This window comes from Hyperoodon ampullatus, assembly GCF_949752795.1.
Source record: "Hyperoodon ampullatus genome assembly, chromosome: 4".
In the NCBI taxonomy this organism is placed as follows: Eukaryota; Metazoa; Chordata; class Mammalia; order Artiodactyla; family Ziphiidae; genus Hyperoodon; species Hyperoodon ampullatus.
This window is the reverse complement of record NC_136917.1, coordinates 57,981,193-57,987,192: the sequence shown is the minus strand read 5'-3', so window position 1 is coordinate 57,987,192 and position 6,000 is coordinate 57,981,193.

The window sequence follows — 6,000 nt, the reverse complement described above, 5'->3', positions numbered from 1 at the left end:
CCAGGACTCTGGAAAGACTGGCTCCTTGGGACACTGTCACTGATTCAGCTAGGCCATACAGACCTTCATTTAGGGAGAGCACTTGCAAGCCAGTGGGGAGGAGGTGCTGGCGGTGACAAGAAACGGGAGAAGGGGACTTGGAGAGGGGACCCACCTGAGTCCCTTCCCCACTGTGGCTGAGATGTCTATGCTAATAGATTGGTTCTCCCACACCTGGTTATGCATCAGAATTACCTGGGAATTTATTTAAGATAAAGAGGTCCTCCTAATTCAAAACTTCCTGGGGTGGGTCCCGAGCGTTTACACTTTCAGCAGGTAATTCTGACATCAGCCAGTTTATGAAGCACTGGTCTGCATAATTAGGATAACGAGTTAAGCATCTGAACAAAATCTGAACCTCTGAGGCAGAGGCAGAAGAACTTTAAGTAATGACACTTCCCATGTGCTCATGATCTTGCGTGATCCTCACAACTGCCCTGAGACTAGATACTCCACCCTATTTTAAAGGGGTGAGGCTAAAAACAGGTGAGTAACAGCCCAAAGCCACCCAGTTAGTAAGAATCTCAGCCCCAATTAGAATTCGTCTCTTTTTCCTCGGCCTGTGCTCTTAAGCCCAACACTACTCTGAACAAATGCATGAGACAATGGCCGCCCTCTCTCTGCCTCTACCGACAATAGCATCCTCAGCTTTACTGAGGCTCAGTGCTCCATCTGTCTTGGGGGGAGGTGCTAAGAATCTCTGCCTCACAGACTGGAGGGAGGCCTAGGTAAGGGCAGCAGGGCAGCTAGTGAAATGGGTACACTCCCGGGAGCCAGACTGCCACGGGTTCAAATTTAGGTTCTGCTATTTTTCTAGCTTTCTAACTTTGGACATGTTAGTCAATTTCTCTGATCTACAGTTTGCTTATCTGTAAAATGGGGATAATAATAGTAGCAGAATATGATGCCTGGCCCATAGTAGGTGCTTACTTGGTGACAGCTGCAGTTAGGACCAAATGCTTCCTTCTTTCTTTCTTCCTTTCCCCCTTCCTTCCTTTCTTCCTTCATTTCTCCCTCCCATTCTTTGTTCCTTTCTTCCTCCCTCCTTTCCTTCCAGTGGGAATTTAGTAAGGTGCTGCTTTCACCTGGGCCAGTCATCCTCAGTTGAAGTGGTCCCTCTCTGCTGCGAGATGGCCATTCTTACCAATGAGTTGGTGGATCTGCAAGGCCACTCAAAGTTTTAGAAACCTCTACCCAAGAAAGCAGCCCTCATCGCTCAGAGAGAAGCATGTGCCCCCTGGGGGATGGGATTCAGCTGCCTTCTCCTTCCATTCTGACCAGAAAAGTGAGTCCCAAGTAGACCCAGAACTTGGCTGGCTGGGGATAATGGAGGGGCTCCTCCACTGAGGGTACTTCTATCACCAGGTGGCCATGAGCCCAGTTACCCAAACTTGGAAGCTCAGGGTAAGGGGTCATTTCTCCTACCCCAGGCTGATTTCTCTCATCCGCGTCTCTATCCCCATCAGAGCCAGTTGATCAGGCAATTTGGGGGGGTGCAGCGGGATTTGAACTCAGGCCTGACCTTTGGAGTCCCCTGGCACCTCCTATGCTGACTGGGGCCCCTGGAGGAAGTGCCAGATAATACTTCTTGTGCACCTGGGTGTAGAGAGGCTCTTATGTCTCATGGCCTGGGGTCAAGATCCATTTGAATAGGATGATAGATAGGAATGGATGAGGTGGGGGGGGGTGTTACGGGGACATCTGAAATCCCTGTCATCCCCAGAAGATGTTGAGGAAAGGATATTTATGACGTGCTTGGCGAACGCCTGGATTCCAAGCCATCCTCCTCCATTTCTGTGGCTTCAAGAGATTTAAATCTCCAGTCCCAGGACTTTACTTACCCCTTCCATCATCCCCTAGCACAGATGGCTCACTGGAGAGACAGGCAAGTGATTCTCATCCATCGCACAACCCGCCTCCTTCCTCAAGCCTCAGGTTCCTCCATATAAAATGAAGGTTTGAAACAATTGTTCTGTATTCAGGCACTGGCCAGTGATGTCCAGAGTGAATTGTTGGCAGTCGTGCTGCTGTGAAAAGTCTTGCTGAGACAATTCTATGACGATCAACAGTGCCTGATCTACAGGGTGTGATAACTTTCTCTCTGTGTCTCAGCTTCTTCATCTTCAGATGGGGGGAGAATAACAATCTACTTAGGGGGTTCTTGTGACAATTGAAGGGGATAGCATCTCTGAAAATGCTTGGCGAAAGGGAAAGCCCTATATAAATAGGTCAGTACTATTATTAACGTCTCCAGAGCTCAGCCTTGGAACGAGGTCACATCACATCCTGTATCAGGAATGTATAAGTTTGGTTCCTCTTAGAAATGTGGTCACAGAGCTGCAATTTAACAATATCCATTTGCTCTTTTTAAATTAAATTAAATTTTATTTTATTTTTCTTGACCACGCCACGTGGCTTGCGGGATCTTAGTTCTCCAACTAGGAATCGGGACGTGCTCCCTGCTGTGGAAGTGTGGAGTCCTAACCACTGGACTGCCAGGGAATTCCCATTTGCTCTTTTTTATAACTTAAGATTGATCTAAGACAATGGTTCACAAAGGAAGAGATACTACCTCCTAGGGGATATTTTAGGAATCTGTGGGAGAGTTTTTGGTTGTCACCGATTGGGGAGTCCTCAGGCATTTGTGGGGGAAAGACGTCAGGCACACACAATTAAGAACTGCCCCCACTTCCACTGCTTTTGAGTGTCCCGCCAGATACTCATATGGGTGAAACTCTTGATTATAATTACTCGAGCCTAGACTCATTTCTAATTCACACAAAAATACAAAAAGAGTTTTTGCACTGACTTTTCCAGGAATGAAATTAGCATGAGTTTTCATTTTGGCGTTATCTGAGTTGCCAAACGACAAACCTGTGTCAGGTAGTATTTGTAGTTGTCACATTCAAGGTAAGTCTGTGTAGGTGCAACTTCACTGAGATTTCTAGAGTAGTCTGACCAAGCATTTGCCTATTCAAATAATATTATTTTATTTTAAATCACCTCTTTTATATTAATTAGGGTATTCACTTTCTTTAAAGAGTAAATGTGCAGTTAGGATATTATTTGTGAACTTCATTTCAGAATAGTAAAGGGACGTTAATATATTTGTTATAAAAAGGAAATATCGGGCTTCCCTGGTGGGGCAGTGGTTGAGAGTCCACCTGCCGATGCAGGGGATTCGTGCCCCGGTCCGGGAAAATCCCACATGCCGCGGAGCGGCTGGGCCTGAGAGCCATGGCCGCTGAGCCTGCGCGTCTGGAGCCTGTGCTCCACAACGGGAGAGGCCGCAACAGTGAGAGGCCCGCGTACTGCAAAAAATAAATAAGTAAATAAATAAATGAATAAATAAATAAAATAAAATAAAAAGGAAATATCGATTCTGAAAGGGTTGAGAACCACTAACATAAGAGATATTCACATGGAATATGAATATCTGTATCCTTTGTAAAAGCACTGTTCTAGATATTATTACATAAGGTCCCTGGCCAGTGCCTGAATGAGGTGTAATAAACTCCTCTTGTAGTTCAGTGTTAGGAAGTTTGGCTCATCTGGTATCTGGTATAGGTACTTCCTTTTATGAGATAATGCAGGTGTGGAATTCATATGTTCCCTTTTTGCATCCACTGCCAGGAAGCTCACAGTTAAGTTTTGGGGCTCAGTTGCAGTGATTATCCCCAGTCCAGCATTTTGAAGACAATTATTTCTTCTCCAATTTGATTTCATTATGGAGCTCTTTAATCATTCTTTAAATATTTACTTGTTTCTATGTCTCTTGTTGTCTAAATCTTTTCTGGAAGTAAGGGGAGCATAAGTAATTAGTTTGAAACTCAATAATCACACACCTGCAGTTGCCTTCCCAACACTTCCTGAGTCTGGCAGTCTAGGTCAGAGGCGACCGGAAAGCCTGAGGTAAAGCGCTTTACTGCGGGCTCGGGTGGTTTTGCTCTGCAGACTTGATCTCTCTTTTTCCTCTGCCTCTTCCTTTCAAAGGCTCTCACCCGTCCACTCCAGATGGAGTGTCAGCATTGTGACAAGTGGAAGCAGGCTCCAGCTGTCAGGGTCCACTCCAAATCTTGGCTGGATCTTGGTGTCTGGGGTCAAGGTGGGGTCAGAGAAGGGCACCCCAGCTCCAGGATGAGAGATGCCCAAAGCTCCAGCTGGAGAGACTCTCCCTCCCCAGGCACTCTCCTAGCATCTTGTCTGAATCCCTCAGAGAGGAGGCTTTAAGCTTGGGCTGAAGCATGTGACTGACACCTTTCTGCTCCCTGGGTCCACCGGCCCCTAACTCTGACCTTGAACAAGATATCTCTCTGAGCCTCGTTTCCTCATCCAGAAATGGGAACGTTAGCTACCTCAAAGGGCTACTGTGAAGACTCACTGAGATAACCTGCAAGGTGCTCAGGCAGTGCTCGGAACATAGCAAGTACTCGGAAACCAGCAATGGCTGTTCATTCCAGTCTGCCCTGGATTGGTATGACTCATAGGCCTGTCTGCTGGCCCCAGCTGTGAGCTCCTGGAGGCAAGAGCATGCATTCAATCTCATCTCCTCATTCATAAGTTCAGTGACTGTGGCAAATTGCTCAACCTTTCTGAGCCTCAGTGTTCTTATGATAAAGTAAGAATACTGAAATATACCTCAAATTTGTGGTGTGAGTAAAATTAACAGTGGTTATTTTGGGGTAAAAGGGCATTTGAAAATTTATTTTATGTTATTTTTACTCTTATGAGCATTTTCTCTTTTCTCTAGAACAAATGCGAATTATTTATGTATTGTAAGTCATTTTTCAAAAATGTGCTTTTTTTCTAAAAAAAACCCCTTAAATTTATTGAGCGCTCACTACATTTTAGGTATTGTTCTAAGAGCTTTACATACATTATTTCATTTAATTCTCACAACAGCTCTCTGAGGAAAATAGTATCTTCACCCCCATTTTTATTTATTTATTTATCTATTTATTTATTTATTTGGTTGTGCCGGGTCTTAGTTGTGGCAGGCGTGCTCCTTAGTTGAGGCATGTAAACTCTTAGTTGTGGCATGCATGTGGGATCTAGTTCCCTGACCAGGGATTGAACCCCGGTCCCCTGCATTGGGAGCACGGAGTCTTAACTATTGCACCACCAGGGAAGTCCCCACCCCCATTTTATAGATGGGAAAACCAAGGCTTAACGAGGCTGAGCAATTTGCTCAGCTGGTTGTAAGTGAATATATACATGTGATAAAATTTCATAAAACTATACACCCAAACACACACAAATGAGTGCATATGGAAACAAGTGAAATCTGAATAAGGCCTGCAGTCTAGTTAGCAGTGTTGAGCTTATGTCATCATCCTGGTTTTGAATATTATACTATTGTTATGTAAGATTTTACCATTGGGAGAAGCTGGATGAAAGGTACCAGCCAGAGACTTGCTTTTTTTTTACAACTTTTTCTATAGTTCTTCTTCTATGATTAGACTCACGTCATTTTTTTAAAATAAGTTAAATTAAAAGTTTTTAAAAACTGTGAACTTTTTAAAAGCTTGTCATAAGGATTACATGAGATAATGTGCCTAGCACAGTGGTTGGATGCAACTGACATTTCACTCTATGGTAGTTTCTTTCTTCCCCACTCTGGAAGTGACTATTTTCATAGCTTTTAATTATAAGAGCCTCCCTCTATTGTGTTTACTATGTACCAGGCCTATTTTACATGCATTGTTCCATTTAATAAAGCCTATGAAGTGGGCACTTTTATTATTCCCCTTCTGCTGTTAGGAAAACTCAGGTTCTGCAAAGGTAAATCTCTTCTCCACTTGCTAGAAAGCGACCAAGCCGGGATTTACACTCAGGCAGCGGTTGGTGACACCACTTCCTGCCCCTCAGGGCCAGTCCAGTGTATTGCTAAAGGTCTACTTTGAACCTTGGAAATCATCTACTCCAACTGTCTCAGTTTCGGTGGAAGAAAACAGGCTCAGA